A 16,798-nucleotide genomic window follows, 5' to 3' on the forward strand; every position below is an offset into this window, starting at 1 on the left:
CCACAGTCACCTGAGACGCATCGCAGACGAGATCCCACCTCTGGATTCCGATGCCGACATACTTCTCTTCTTAGGCAGAGTTGTCTTGAGAGTACATAAAGTGAGGAACGAAATCAACGGTCCAGACGATGCTCCATTTGCCCAGAAGCTAGACCTAGATTGGGTTTTTGTCGGGGATGTGTGTCTCAGAGGTGCCCGCAAACCATCTCAGGTGAGTTCGTTCAAGACATCCATCTTGGAAAATGGTCGTCCAACCTACTTCAGCCCATGCAACAGTCAGGTTAGGGTGAAAGAGAAGCTCAGTTACGGAGCACCGCAGAAGATCCTTGACGAGCCAAACCTTCAACACAACTCACTGACACTTACCGGAGAGAACCTGGGTCAGCCAATCTTCTGTCGCACAGCTAGCATTCAAACTTTGCACCTTCGATTGACGACTCAAGATTCCTTCAGATCACGGACAACGAGGTCTGCCAAGACCACTCCAACAGCTGGTTCGCACCCTTTCCCTTTCAGAAACCCAGATGATGGTTGCCAAACAATATGGAGTATGCTTACAGTCGTCTCACCTCACTCCGTCGTACTCTAGCAAAGCAGGTTCAGATGAAGGAGCAATTCGTAGAGTTCATGCAGAAATCGTTCATCAACGACCATGCAGAGGTAGCTCTACCAGGAAGGTCAAGAATGCTGGTACCTCCATTTGGAGTCTATCACCCTATAAAGCCAGACCAGAGCCGTGTGGTGTTCAACTCAAGTGCACCATTCAAAGGAGTCTCCCTCAATTATGTACTCCCCACAGGCCCTGATCTCAACGGCAGCCTGTTGGGATACTCAAGAGGTTCAGGAAAGAACCTGTGGCCATCAGTGCTGATATCCAGCACATGTTCCACTGCTTCGGGATGATGGAGGATCACAGAGACTTCCTTTGCTTCCTGTGGTATCGCAACAATTGTGGACTACAGAATGCGTGTCCATGTCTTCGGCAATAGCCCGTCCCCTGTTGTCGCCATATACAGTTGAAGTTGGAAGTTTATGTACACTTATGTTGGAGTCATTAAAACTCGTTTTTCAACAACTCCACAAATTTCTTGTTAATGAACTATAGTTTTGGCAAGTCGGTTAGGAAATCTACTTTGTGCATGACACAAGTAATATTTCCAACAATTGTTTACAGACAGATTATTTCACTGTATCACAATTCCAGTGGGTCAGAAGTTTACATACAAAGTTGACTGTGCCTTTAAACAGCTTGGAAAATTCCAGAAAATGATGTCATGGCTTTAGAAGCTTCTGATAGGCTAATTGACATAATTTGAGTCAATTGAAGGCGTAGCTGGGGATGTATTTCAAGGCCCACCTTCAAACTCAGTGCCTCTTTGCTTTAACTCATGGGAAAATCTAAAGAAATCAGCCAAGACCTCAGAAAAAAAATTGTAGACCTCCACAAGTCTGGTTCATCCTTGGGAGTAATTTCCAAAAGCCTGGAGGTACCACGTTCATCTGTACAAACATTAGTACGCAAGTATAAACACCATGGGACCACGCAGCCACCAAACCGCTCAGGAAGGAGACGTGTTCTGTCTCCTAGAGATGAACGTACTTTGGTGCGGAAAGTGCAAATCAATCCCAGAACAACAGCAAAGGACCTTGTGAAGATGCTGGAGGAAACAGGTACAAAAGTATCTATATCCACAGTGAAACGAGTCCTATATTGACATAACCTGAAAGGCTGCTCAGCAAGGAAGAAGCCACTGCTCCAAAACCGCCATAAAAAAAAGCCAGACTAAGGTTTGCAACTGCACATGGTCACAAAGATCGTACTTTTTGGAGAAATGTCCTCTGTTCTGATGAAACAAAAATAGAACTGTTTGGCCATAATGACCATCGTTATGTTTGGAGGAAAAAGGGGGAGACTTGCAAGCCAAAGATCACCAACCCAACCGTGAAGCACAGGGGTGGCAGCATCATGTTGTGGGGGTACTTTGCTGCAAGAGGGACTGGTGCACTTCACAAAATAGATGGCATCATGAGGGAGGAAAATTATGTGGATATATTGAAGCAACATCTCAAGACATCAGTCAGGAAGTTAAAGCTTGGTCACAAATGGGTCTTCTAAATGGACAATTACACCAAGCATACTTCCAAAGTTGTGGCAAAATGGCTGAAGGACAACAAAGTCAAGGTATTGGAGTGGCCATCACAAAGCTCTGACCTCAATCCTATAGAAAATTTGTGGGCAGAACTGAAAAAGCGTGTGCGAGCAAGGAGGCCTACAAACCTGACTCAGTTACACCAGCTCTGTCAGGAGGAACGGGCCAAAATTCACCCAACGTATTGTGCAAAGCTTGTGGAAGGCTACCTGAAACATTGACCCAGGTTGAACAATTTAAAGGCAATGCTACTGAATACTAATTGAGTGTATGTAAACGTCTGACCCACCGGGAATGTGATGAAAGAAATAAAAGCTTAAATAAATCATTCTACTATTATTCTGACATTTCACATTCTTAAAATAAGTGGTGATCCTAACTGCCCTAAGACAGGGAATTTTTACTAGGATTAAATGTAAGGAATTGTGATAAACTGAGTTTAAATGTATTTGGCTAACTTCTGACTTCAACTGTATACGGCCTAAGGAGTACTGCCAAGGAAGAAGAGGATGACTTTGGCCTCGATGTGAGAAGGTTCGTCGATGACACACTGAAGTAATTTGCTACCGAAATAGAGTCCATCAGTGTCCTAGGTCGAGCACAGGAAATGCTTGCGTTATCTAACCTCAGGCTACACAAAATTGCCTCCAACAGTCCTGTGCTGATGGAGGCGTTTCCCACTGACGACAGGGCAAAGGACATTAAGGATCTAAACCTCTTCACTGTTGATCTCCCCCTTACAGCACAGTCTAGGAGTGTCTTAGAACATCACAGCAGACACATTCACATTCCAAGCCATAGACAACAAGAAGCCATTCACACGCAGGGGAATGCTCTCTACGGTTAATAGCCTATATGATCCACTTAGCCTCCTAGCCCTGTCACCATAAAAAAAGGCAGGCTATTCCTGAGAGCTCTCCACGCTTGCATAAGATTGGGATTCACCCCTTCCCGCAGACATGGACGAGAAATGGAACAAATGGAGAGATTCCCTTCAAGACTTAGCACCTACATGTCTTCCTCGACCTCTAATAATCAGCTCAAGGAACTTTGTCTTCAAATCCAAATCAAATTTGATTTGTTACATACACATGGTTAGCAGATGTTAATGTGCGTGTAGCGAAATGCTTGTGCTTCTGTTTCCAACAGTGCAGTAATATCTAACAACTAATCTAACAGTTCCCCAACAACTACCTAATACACACAAATCTGAAAGGGGTGAATGCAAATATGTACATATAAATATATGGATGAACGATGGCCGAGCGGCATAGGCAAGGTGCAATAGACGGATAAAATACAGTATATACATGTAATTTGAGTAATGTATGATATGTAAACATTATTAAAGTGGCATTGCTTAAAGTGACTAGTGATACATTTGGCTAGTGATTGGGTCTCCATGTAGGCAGCAGCCTCTCTGAGTTAATGATTGCTGTTTAGCAGTCTGATGTCCTTGATAGAAGCTGTTCTTCAGTCTCTCGGTCCCAGTTTAATGCACATGTACTGACCATGCCTTCTGGTTGGTATTAATGTGAACAGGTAGTGGCTCGGGTGTTTGTTGTCTTTGATCTATTTTGCCTTCCTGTGACGTCGGTGCTATAGTTGTCATGAAGGGCAGATGCATCAGGTGAAAGCTATCGCAGCTGCAGCTAACCTGAAGGTCACCACTCAAGATGGAAAAAGTGAAGTCAGCTTTGTCTTTGGCAAGGCAAAGCTGGCTCCTAAGCCAGAACTCACTATCCCCAGACTGGAACTATGTGCAGTCGTGCTGGCAGTCGAGATCGCAGAGTTGATAGTTGAGGAGGTGGATCTGAAGTTTGACAGCATCACATACTATTCGGACAGCAAAGTGGTGCTTTCTACTTCCACTACCAAACAAGGTGGCCCTACGTCTATGTGAGCAACAGAGTTCAGCATATCCGGCAATACACGTCCCCAGACCAATGGCGGTACATGCCCACAGATCTAAACCCAGCTGACCATGAATCTAGATCCGTAACAGTAGCTCTCCTCAGCAACACAACATGGCTGTCAGGACTAGCCTTTCTACAGAATCCAGCCCTACACTCCTCCTAACCGCTAAAGTATTTTGACCTTATCAACTCTGCCTTCTGAGATACGGCCACAGGTGACAACTAATGTCACTCAAGTCTCCAAGAACTTGCTCAAAGCGTTTGGAGCTCAGCGTTTCTCCAAGTGGAACAGTCTCATAAGGACAATAACACTCTTAATCCACATAGCTCGGACCTTCTCTCAGCCTGCACAAGAGAACAGCTTCCACGGATGGCACATCTCTCTGAAGATCCCCACTGAAGAGGAGCTGGAAAGAGCCAAAGTCCTTGTGATAAAGAGTATCCAAGACAAATGTTATGCAGAGCAATTTAGGTGCATAGCAGCAGAACGCAGTCTTCCTATTGACAGCAGTCTACGAAGGCTGCATCCTATCGTAGACAGTGACAGACTGCTCAGAGTTGGAAGCCGAATCGAGCAATCTAAATTAGGAACAAACTATGTCAACCGCATCATCATTCCAGGTCTTCACCACCTGGCAACCTTGCTTGTGCATCACCACAAGCTGTGAAACATTTCACAGAGGGTGCCATCCGAACAGATGGACTCTGGTTGGTTGGAGCTAAGAGATGTATCAGCAGTGCACTCATGCAAGAAGCTCCGCGGGAAGACGGAACACCAGCAGATGCTAGAACTGCCAGCTGAGCGGCTATAGGTAGGACCAACTTTCACCTTCGTAGGCGCGGACGTTTTCGGCCCATGGGAAGTGGTCTCGCAGCACCAGAGGAGGACATGCCAATATCAAAAGGTGAGTGGTGATGTTCCCGTGTATGTGCACAAGAGCTGTACACGGAAGTAATTGAATCATTAAGTGCTTCAAGCTTCATAAACGCCCTGAGAAGATACTTCTCAACTAGAGGCAAACCAGATACGTTCAGATTGCGATACAAACTTTGTTGATGCTTGCCGAGACCTGAGTATGGATGGATCAAACTCCAGTTCAGAGAGTGTTGAGAGGTACAGTTGAAGTCAGAAGTTTACATACATTTAAACTCAGTTTCACAATTCCTGACATTTAATCCAAGTTAATTAGAGCTCTAGGGGCGCTATTTCATTTTTGGATAAAAAACGTTCCCGTTTTAAGCGCGATATTTTGTCACGAAAAGATGCTCGACTATGCATATTCTTGACAGTTTTGGAAAGAAAACACTCTGAAGTTTCAGAATCTGCAAAGATTTTGTCTGTAAGTGCCCCAGAACTCATTCTACAGGCGAAACCAAGATGATGCATCACCCAGGAATTAGCAGAATTTCTGAAGCTCTGTTTTCCATTCTCTCCTTATATGGCTGTGATTGCGCAACGAATGAGCCTACACTTTCTGTCGTTCGCCCAAGGTCTTAGCAGCATTGTGACGTATTTGTAGGCATATCATTGGAAGATTGACCATAAGAGACTACATTTTCCAAGTGTCCGCCTGGTGTCCTGCGTCGAATTCGGTGCGCAATTGCCAGCTGCTTCCACTTTACCATTTGATTCAGGGGAGAAAGCATGTGTCCAAGAACGATGTATCAATGAAGAGATATGTGAAAAACACCTTGATGATTGATTCTAAACAACGTTTGCCATGTTTTCAGTCGATATTATGGAGTTAATTTGGAAAAAAGTTTGCGTTTTGAGGACTGAATTTATGGATTTTTTTTGGTAGCCAAATGTGATGTATAAAACGGAGCTATTTCTAATACACAAGGAATCTTTTTGGAAAAACTGAGCATCTGCTATCTAACTGAGAGTATCCTCATTGAAAACATCAGAAGTTCTTCAAAGGTAAATGATTTTATTTGAAGGCTTTTATGTTTTTGTTAATGTTGCGTGCTGGATGCTAACGCTAATGCTAACGCTAAATGCTAACGCGAAATGCTAACTCTAGCTAGCTACTTTTACACAAATTATTGTTTTCCTATGGTTGAGAAGCATATTTTGAAAATCTGAGATGACAGTGTTGTTTACAAAAGGCTAAGCTTGAGAGATGGCATATTTATTTCATTTCATTTGCGATTTTCATAAATAGTTAACGTTGTGTTATGCTAATGAGCTTGCTGATAGATTTACACAATCCTGGATACAGGGGTTTTTTCATAGCTAAACGTGACGCAGAAAACGGAGCGATTTGTCCTAAACAAATAATCTTTCAGGAAAAACTGAACATTTGCTATCTGAGAGTCTCCTCATTGAAAACATCTGAAGTTCTTCAAAGGTAAATTATTTTTTTGAATGCTTTTCTGTTTTTTTGTGTAAATGTTGCCAGCTGAATGCTAATGCTAAATGCTACGTTAGCCATCAATACTGTTACACAAATGCTTGTTTTGCAATGGTTGAGAAGCATATTTTGAAAATCTGAGATGACAGTGTTGTTAACAAAAGGCTAAGCTTGAGAGCTAGCATATTTATTTCATTTCATTTGCGATTTTCATGAATAGTTAACGTTGCGTTATGGTAATGAGCTTGAGTCTGTATTCACGAACCCGGATCCGGGATGGGGAGATCAGAAAGGTTAAGTGCGGTTTTAGTGCCAGCCTCGGTCTGTGGTGGTATGTAGACAGCTATGAAAAATACAGATGAAAACTCTCTAGGTAGATAGAGTAGCTCATGATAAGCTGCAGACCACACTACCTCAGGCAGGCAAAACCTTGAGACTTCCTTAGATATCGTGCACCAGCTATTGTTTACAAATATGCATGGACCCCCGCCCCGTGTCTTACCAGAAGCTGCTGTTCTGTCCTGCCAATGAAGTGTATAATCCATCAGCTGTATGTTCTTAATGTCGTCGTTCAGCCACGACTCAGTGAAACATAAGGTATTACTGCTTTTAATGTCCTGTTGGTAGGATATACGTGCTTTCAGTTCATCCCATTTATTTCCAGCGATTGAAGGTTAGCTAGCAAATCAAATCAAATGTATTTGTCACATACACATGGTTAGCAGATGTTAATGCGAGTGTAGCGAAATGCTTGTGCTTCTAGTTCCGACAATGCAGTAATAACCAACGAGTAATCTAACCTAACAATTCCCCAACTACTACCTTATACACACAAGTGTAAAGGGATAAAGAATACAGTATGTACATAAAGATATGAAAGATATGAATGAGTGATGGTACAGAACGGCATAGGCAAGATGCAGTAGATGGTATTGAGTACAGTATATACATATGAGATGAGTAATGTAGGGTATGTAAACAGAGTGGCACAGTTTAAGGTGGCTAGTGATACATGTATTACACAAAGAAGCAGTAGATGATATAGAGTACAGTATATACATATGAGATGAGTAATGTAGGGTATGTAAACATTATATTAAGTGGCATTGTTTAAAGTGGCTAGTGATACAATTTTTCCATCAATTTCCATTATTAAAGTGGCTGGAGTTGAGTCAGTATGTTGGCAGCAGCCACTCAATGTTAGTGGTGGCTGTTTAACATTCTGATGGCCTTTTTTCAGTCTGTTGGTCCCTGCTTTGATGCATCTGTACTGACCTCGTCTTCTGGATGATAGCGGGGTGAACAGGCAGTGGCTCAGGTGGTTGTTGTCTTTGATGATCTGTATGGCCTTCCTGTGACATCGGGTGGTGTAGGTGTCCTGGAGGGCAGGGAGTTTGCCCCCGGTGATGTGTTGTGCAGACCTCACTACCCACTGGAGAGCCTTACGGTTGTGGGCGGAGCAGTTGCCGTACCAGGCGGTGATACAGCCGACAGGATGCTCTTGATTGAGCATCTGTAGAAGTTTGTGAGTGCTTTTGGTGACAAGCCAAATTTCTTCAGCCTCCTGAGGTTGAAGAGGCGCTACTGCGCCTTCTTCACAACGCTGTCTGTGTGGGTGGACCAATTCAGTTTGTCCGTGATGTATACGCAGAGGAACTTAAAACTTACTACCCTCTCCACTACTGTCCCGTCGATGTGGATAGGGGGGTGCTCCCTCTGCTGTTTCCTGAAGTCCACAATCTTCTCCTTTGTTTTGTTGACGTTGAGTGTGAGGTTATTTTCCTGACACCACACTCTGAGGGCCCTCACCTCCTCCCTGTAGGCCGTCTCGTCGTTGTTGGTAATCAAGCCTACCACTGTAGTGTCGTCCGCAAACTTGATGATTGAGTTGGAGGCGTGCATGGCCACGCAGTCGTGGGTGAACAGGGAGTACAGGAGAGGGTCTCAGAACGCAACCTAGTGGGTCCCCAGTGTTGAGGATCAGCAGGGTGGAGATGTTGTTACCTACCCTCACCACCTGGGGGCGGCCCGTCAGGAAGTCCAGTACCCAGTTGCATAGGGCGGATTCGAGACCCAGGGTCTTGATGACGAGCTTGGAGGGCACTATGGTGTTAAATGCAGAGCTGTAGTCGATGAACAGCATTCTCACATAGGTATTCCTCTTGTCCAGATGAGTTAGGGCAGTGTGCAGTGTGGTTACGATTGCGTCGTCTGTGGACCTATTGGGGCGGTAAGCAAATTGGAGTGGGTCTAGAGTGTCAGGTAGGGTGGAGGTGATATGGTCCTTGACTAGTCTCTCAAAGCACTTCATGATGACGGAAGTGAGTGCTATGGGGCGGTAGTTGTTTAACTCAGTTACCTTAGCTTTCCTGGGAACATTAACAATGGTGGCGAATGCTGCCATCAATCCACGGTTTCTGGTTTGGGAATGTTTTAATCGTTGCTGTGGGTATAACATCGTCAATGCACTTTCTAATGAACTCGCTCACCGAATCAGCGTATTCGTCAATGTTGTTGTTGGACACAATGCAGAACATATCCCAATCCATGTGATCGAAGCAGTCTTGAAGCGTGGAATCAAATTGGTCGGACCAGCGTTGAATAGACCTGAGCGCGGGAGCTTCTTGTTTTAGCCTCTATCTGTAGGCTGGAAGCAACAAAATGGAGTCGTGGTCAAATTTTCCGAAAGGAGGGTGGTAGAGGGCCTTATATGCATCGCGGAAGTTAGAATAACAATGATCCAGGGTTTTACCAGCCCTGGTTGCGCAATCGATATGCTCATAGAATTTAGGGAGTCTTGTTTTCAGATTAGCCTTGTTAAAATCCCCAGCTACAATGAATGCAGCCTCAGGATATGTGGTTTCCAGTTTCCAGTTTCATTCAGGGCCATCGATGTGTCTGCTTGGGGGGAATATATACGGCTGTGATTATAATCGAAGAGAATTCGCTTGGTAGATAATGCGGTCGACATTTGATTGTGAGGAATTGTAAGTCAGGTGAACAGAAGGACTTGAGTTCCTGTATGTTGTTATGATCACACCACGTCTCGTTAATCATAAGGCATACCCCCCCACCCCACTTCTTACCAGAAAGATGCGTGTTTCTGTGTGTGTAGTTTGTGTAGTTTGTGTGTGTAGTTTGTGTAGTTTGTGTGTGTGTGTAGTTTGTGTGTGTGTGTGTAGTTTGTGTAGTTTGTGTGTGTGTGTGTGTAGTTTGTGTAGTTTGTGTGTGTGTGTGTAGTTTGTGTGTGTGTGCTGAGACACAGATTTGTGTTTGATTATGGCCATGTGTCTTGTTTATGTCACACTACTTGAATGAGAGAAACAGATCATGCTCTACTGACTTCCTGGTTTAAGTCAAGTTGTAACAGATCTGTTCAGTAGACACTTTTTTTATAACCACCGAAGGAAGACTTTGCTCTTGCTTGTCAAGCTATGGCTCTGATTTCTTGTACATTCAAGCCTTTTAAATACCCTTCAGTTAACAAACCATCTGTAGCTCTTTATTGAAGCACAACTTCAACTAATATTGGATCATTAATTTGACAAATAAATCAGAGGAACACTGCTGTTCTGTATCTAAGGCCGTCTACCGATGGGATACGCACATCACTATCTGGAGTCGGTCGGTGTGGTGATTGTCTCACTGAACTGTAGCGAAGCTTTCATCCAACTGATATTCACAAGCATCATAACAATTGACTTAAATGGAAAAAAAGTCTGGAGCTTCTCGCACCCTTTGTAAATATACTCTAAAGTGGCAAGAGTATCAAAATAACTGTCAGGGACTGTATGGGGAAAATGGTTCTATTGTTAAAGGTTCTTTGTTGAAAGGGTTCTCCCTGGAACCAATAAATGTGTCTCCTACAGGGACAGCCAAAGAACCCTTTATAAATCCTCTTTTTTTGAAAGCTATATGTTTTTCAGACATAGTTTCGCAGAAAGAAAGACAACAGGGTACAGTGTGCTAACACAGCTTAAGCTCTCCATCCACTAAAAATATCCTCTTTCCTTTCAGACAGTGATTAAAAATGTATTCAACCCCCAGTTTCCACAGATGTCTCGTTCTGCTTCTCAAGCGAAAGGCAATCTAGGCTACCTAGAAACACATCAAAGTCGTCCAGCTGACAGGAACAGGAAGTTCCTCAAAACACAGAGACTTCCTGTTGTCAGCCCGAGGTGACAGACATTTGTTTCAACTGGCTCATGGAGAGGGGCAAATGCCATGCTGGCAGAACCAGTTCCTCACAATCTCCCACTCCCTGGCTAACACTAACGTAGGCCTGCACTAATTCATCTCCATCTCGCTGACAGCGGCCATTCTTCAGCCTTCTACCCCGTATCAACACTGTCTGAGTTACGCCTGACCTGGCAACCCCCAGGGTCACGGGACCATTCGTAACAGACAGGCCTCTGCATTCCAAAGCCGAAGTTCTTTTGTTTCGTCTTTTAAAAAACCTTTTTATTTTATTTTTTAAAATCTGCTTCAAAGTGATTTTTCAGAACAAGGTCAATGAAGAGTATAGTGAAGTCAGTTTCTCAGTGGAAAGACTGACAGGGTCTGCCCCATGTTCCCTCAGCCTTATCTTTTCTGAGCCCTATGTTCCTTCAGCCCTATCTTTTCTGAGCCCTATGTTCCCTCAGCATGTCAGCCCTATGTTCTCTCAGCACCTCAGCATTCACTTAACCAATTTCAAACAAAATTGGCACGTGTATCGTATTTTATTAGAGGTCTGTTATAAATGCACGCTTAGGGTTTACCAAATAATTGTTGCGAGTGTTAATCTTAATCGTCTTATTTCATTCAGTCACTTGGTATAATATACTATGGCAAGTCAACGACCAATCCTATTCACCTGAAGAAAAATGAAAATGAAACGGGCCAATGGATGCTGGGGCTCGAGATTCAGCTCCGACTTAGATGTCTGTTAGTGGGGGAGCGTACTTTGAGTTTTTTTCTGTTTGCTGAAAGCTAAGCACTTTCTGCTCTGCTTGTGTAGCTAATGCTTCCTTGCTTGGGTAAGAGGACCAGTGGTAAGAGTTCAAAAAGGCTAACCAGACAAATTTTAACCTGCAACCTCATGCATGGAGTTTCTCAATGAAAAGTAAGTGCTGTCCTGTTTGCCTGGAGTGGAACCACACTCAGGAGGCTTGCTGGGAGAGAGCAGCAGCAGTGGTTAGAGTTAGAGTGAGGAGTGAGAGTGAGGCTCATTCCGGTTTCTCTGGCAGTGTTCAGAGTCTGGATTCCAGGAATTATATACTATCCCTGGTTGGCTCTGGACGGTTTTCAGAGTGTGAATCGGATGGCATCTGTACAGGGAGCCTGGTTGAATGAGGGGAATCCCAGGTCATCAGCGAAATCTTTAAACATGGGTAAGCGCTGCATGGACAGGAGGTAAATAACTTCACCCAAACCTGGAGGAACTCTGCTGTGGATGAGAAGATGGCCAATCCACCCCAGGTGATCTGCCAGCCTATGACACAGCTCCATCAACGGTGCATTAACCACCAATGGTTCACACTCCCCCACCGAATCCAAAACCGGGGCTTTAGGCTCCCTGTACAGATGCCATCCGATTCACACTCTGAAAACCGTCCAGAGCCAACCAGGGATAGTATATAATTCCTGGAATCCAGACTCTGAACACTGCCAGAGAAACCGGAATGAGCCTCACTCTCACTCCTCACTCTAACTCTAACCACTGCTGCTGCTCTCTCCCAGCAAGCCTCCTGAGTGTGGTTCCACTCCAGGCAAACAGGACAGCACTTACTTTTCATTGAGAAACTCCATGCATGAGGTTGCAGGTTAAAATTTGTCTGGTTAGCCTTTTTGAACTCTTACCACTGGTCCTCTTACCCAAGCAAGGAAGCATTAGCTACACAAGCAGAGCAGAAAGTGCTTAGCTTTCAGCAAACAGAAAAAAACTCAAAGTACGCTCCCCCACTAACAGACATCTAAGTCGGAGCTGAATCTCGAGCCCCAGCATCCATTGGCCCGTTTCATTTTCATTTTTCTTCAGGTGAATAGGATTGGTCGTTGACTTGCCATAGTATATTATACCAAGTGACTGAATGAAATAAGACGATTAAGATTAACACTCGCAACAATTATTTGGTAAACCCTAAGCGTGCATTTATAACAGACCTCTAATAAAATACGATACACGTGCCAATTTTGTTTGAAATTGGTTAAGTGAATGCTGAGGTGCTGAGAGAACATAGGGCTGACATGCTGAGGGAACATAGGGCTCAGAAAAGATAGGGCTGAAGGAACATAGGGCTCAGAAAAGATAAGGCTGAGGGAACATGGGGCAGACCCTGTCAGTCTTTCCACTGAGAAACTGACTTCACTATACTCTTCATTGACCTTGTTCTGAAAAATCACTTTGAAGCAGATTTTAAAAAATAAAATAAAAAGGTTTTTTAAAAGACGAAACAAAAGAACTTCGGCTTTGGAATGCAGAGGCCTGTCTGTTACGAATGGTCCCGTGACCCTGGGGGTTGCCAGGTCAGGCGTAACTCAGACAGTGTTGATACGGGGTAGAAGGCTGAAGAATGGCCGCTGTCAGCGAGATGGAGATGAATTAGTGCAGGCCTACGTTAGTGTTAGCCAGGGAGTGGGAGATTGTGAGGAACTGGTTCTGCCAGCATGGCATTTGCCCCTCTCCATGAGCCAGTTGAAACAAATGTCTGTCACCTCGGGCTGACAACAGGAAGTCTCTGTGTTTTGAGGAACTTCCTGTTCCTGTCAGCTGGACGACTTTGATGTGTTTCTAGGTAGCCTAGATTGCCTTTCGCTTGAGAAGCAGAACGAGACATCTGTGGAAACTGGGGGTTGAATACATTTTTAATCACTGTCTGAAAGGAAAGAGGATATTTTTAGTGGATGGAGAGCTTAAGCTGTGTTAGCACACTGTACCCTGTTGTCTTTCTTTCTGCGAAACTATGTCTGAAAAACATATAGCTTTCAAAAAAAGAGGATTTATAAAGGGTTCTTTGGCTGTCCCTGTAGGAGACACATTTATTGGTTCCAGGGAGAACCCTTTCAACAAAGAACCTTTAACAATAGAACCATTTTCCCCATACAGTCCCTGACAGTTATTTTGATACTCTTGCCACTTTAGAGTATATTTACAAAGGGTGCGAGAAGCTCCAGACTTTTTTTCCATTTAAGTCAATTGTTATGATGCTTGTGAATATCAGTTGGATGAAAGCTTCGCTACAGTTCAGTGAGACAATCACCACACCGACCGACTCCAGATAGTGATGTGCGTATCCCATCGGTAGACGGCCTTAGATACAGAACAGCAGTGTTCCTCTGATTTATTTGTCAAATTAATGATCCAATATTAGTTGAAGTTGTGCTTCAATAAAGAGCTACAGATGGTTTGTTAACTGAAGGGTATTTAAAAGGCTTGAATGTACAAGAAATCAGAGCCATAGCTTGACAAGCAAGAGCAAAGTCTTCCTTCGGTGGTTATAAAAAAAGTGTCTACTGAACAGATCTGTTACAACTTGACTTAAACCAGGAAGTCAGTAGAGCATGATCTGTTTCTCTCATTCAAGTAGTGTGACATAAACAAGACACATGGCCATAATCAAACACAAATCTGTGTCTCAGCACACACACACAAACTACACACACACACACAAACTACACAAACTACACACACACACACACAAACTACACAAACTACACACACACACACAAACTACACACACACACACAAACTACACAAACTACACACACAAACTACACAAACTACACACACAGAAACACGCATCTTTCTGGTAAGAAGTGGGGTGGGGGGGTATGCCTTATGATTAACGAGACGTGGTGTGATCATAACAACATACAGGAACTCAAGTCCTTCTGTTCACCTGACTTACAATTCCTCACAATCAAATGTCGACCGCATTATCTACCAAGCGAATTCTCTTCGATTATAATCACAGCCGTATATATTCCCCCCAAGCAGACACATCGATGGCCCTGAATGAAACTGGAAACTGGAAACCACATATCCTGAGGCTGCATTCATTGTAGCTGGGGATTTTAACAAGGCTAATCTGAAAACAAGACTCCCTAAATTCTATGAGCATATCGATTGCGCAACCAGGGCTGGTAAAACCCTGGATCATTGTTATTCTAACTTCCGCGATGCATATAAGGCCCTCTACCACCCTCCTTTCGGAAAATTTGACCACGACTCCATTTTGTTGCTTCCAGCCTACAGATAGAGGCTAAAACAAGAAGCTCCCGCGCTCAGGTCTATTCAACGCTGGTCCGACCAATTTGATTCCACGCTTCAAGACTGCTTCGATCACATGGATTGGGATATGTTCTGCATTGTGTCCAACAACAACATTGACGAATACGCTGATTCGGTGAGCGAGTTCATTAGAAAGTGCATTGACGATGTTATACCCACAGCAACGATTAAAACATTCCCAAACCAGAAACCGTGGATTGATGGCAGCATTCGCCACCATTGTTAATGTTCCCAGGAAAGCTAAGGTAACTGAGTTAAACAACTACCGCCCCATAGCACTCACTTCCGTCATCATGAAGTGCTTTGAGAGACTAGTCAAGGACCATATCACCTCCACCCTACCTGACACTCTAGACCCACTCCAATTTGCTTACCGCCCCAATAGGTCCACAGACGACGCAATCGTAACCACACTGCACACTGCCCTAACTCATCTGGACAAGAGGAATACCTATGTGAGAATGCTGTTCATCGACTACAGCTCTGCATTTAACACCATAGTGCCCTCCAAGCTCGTCATCAAGACCCTGGGTCTCGAATCCGCCCTATGCAACTGGGTACTGGACTTCCTGACGGGCCGCCCCCAGGTGGTGAGGGTAGGTAACAACATCTCCACCCTGCTGATCCTCAACACTGGGGACCCACTAGGTTGCGTTCTGAGACCCTCTCCTGTACTCCCTGTTCACCCACGACTGCGTGGCCATGCACGCCTCCAACTCAATCATCAAGTTTGCGGACGACACTACAGTGGTAGGCTTGATTACCAACAACGACGAGACGGCCTACAGGGAGGAGGTGAGGGCCCTCAGAGTGTGGTGTCAGGAAAATAACCTCACACTCAACGTCAACAAAACAAAGGAGAAGATTGTGGACTTCAGGAAACAGCAGAGGGAGCACCCCCCTATCCACATCGACGGGACAGTAGTGGAGAGGGTAGTAAGTTTTAAGTTCCTCTGCGTATACATCACGGACAAACTGAATTGGTCCACCCACACAGACAGCGTTGTGAAGAAGGCGCAGTAGCGCCTCTTCAACCTCAGGAGGCTGAAGAAATTTGGCTTGTCACCAAAAGCACTCACAAACTTCTACAGATGCTCAATCAAGAGCATCCTGTCGGCTGTATCACCGCCTGGTACGGCAACTGCTCCGCCCACAACCGTAAGGCTCTCCAGTGGGTAGTGAGGTCTGCACAACACATCACCGGGGGCAAACTCCCTGCCCTCCAGGACACCTACACCACCCGATGTCACAGGAAGGCCATACAGATCATCAAAGACAACAACCACCTGAGCCACTGCCTGTTCACCCCGCTATCATCCAGAAGACGAGGTCAGTACAGATGCATCAAAGCAGGGACCAACAGACTGAAAAAAGGCCATCAGAATGTTAAACAGCCACCACTAACATTGAGTGGCTGCTGCCAACATACTGACTCAACTCCAGCCACTTTAATAATGGAAATTGATGGAAAAATTGTATCACTAGCCACTTTAAACAATGCCACTTAATATAATGTTTACATACCCTACATTACTCATCTCATATGTATATACTGTACTCTATATCATCTACTGCTTCTTTGTGTAATACATGTATCACTAGCCACCTTAAACTGTGCCACTCTGTTTACATACCCTACATTACTCATCTCATATGTATATACTGTACTCAATACCATCTACTGCATCTTGCCTATGCCGTTCTGTACCATCACTCATTCATATCTTTCATATCTTTATGTACATACTGTATTCTTTATCCCTTTACACTTGTGTGTATAAGGTAGTAGTTGGGGAATTGTTAGGTTAGATTACTCGTTGGTTATTACTGCATTGTCGGAACTAGAAGCACAAGCATTTCGCTACACTCGCATTAACATCTGCTAACCATGTGTATGTGACAAATACATTTGATTTGATTTGCTAGCTAACCTTCAATCGCTGGAAATAAATGGGATGAACTGAAAGCACGTATATCCTACCAACAGGACATTAAAAGCAGTAATACCTTATGTTTCACTGAGTCGTGGCTGAACGACGACATTAAGAACATACAGCTGATGGATTATACACTTCATTGGCAGGACAGAACAGCAGCTTCTGGTAA

The sequence above is a fragment of the Oncorhynchus mykiss genome, chromosome 12, assembly GCF_057628025.1.
Source record: "Oncorhynchus mykiss isolate SJ-2025 chromosome 12, ASM5762802v1, whole genome shotgun sequence".
Classification (NCBI taxonomy): domain Eukaryota; kingdom Metazoa; phylum Chordata; class Actinopteri; order Salmoniformes; family Salmonidae; genus Oncorhynchus; species Oncorhynchus mykiss.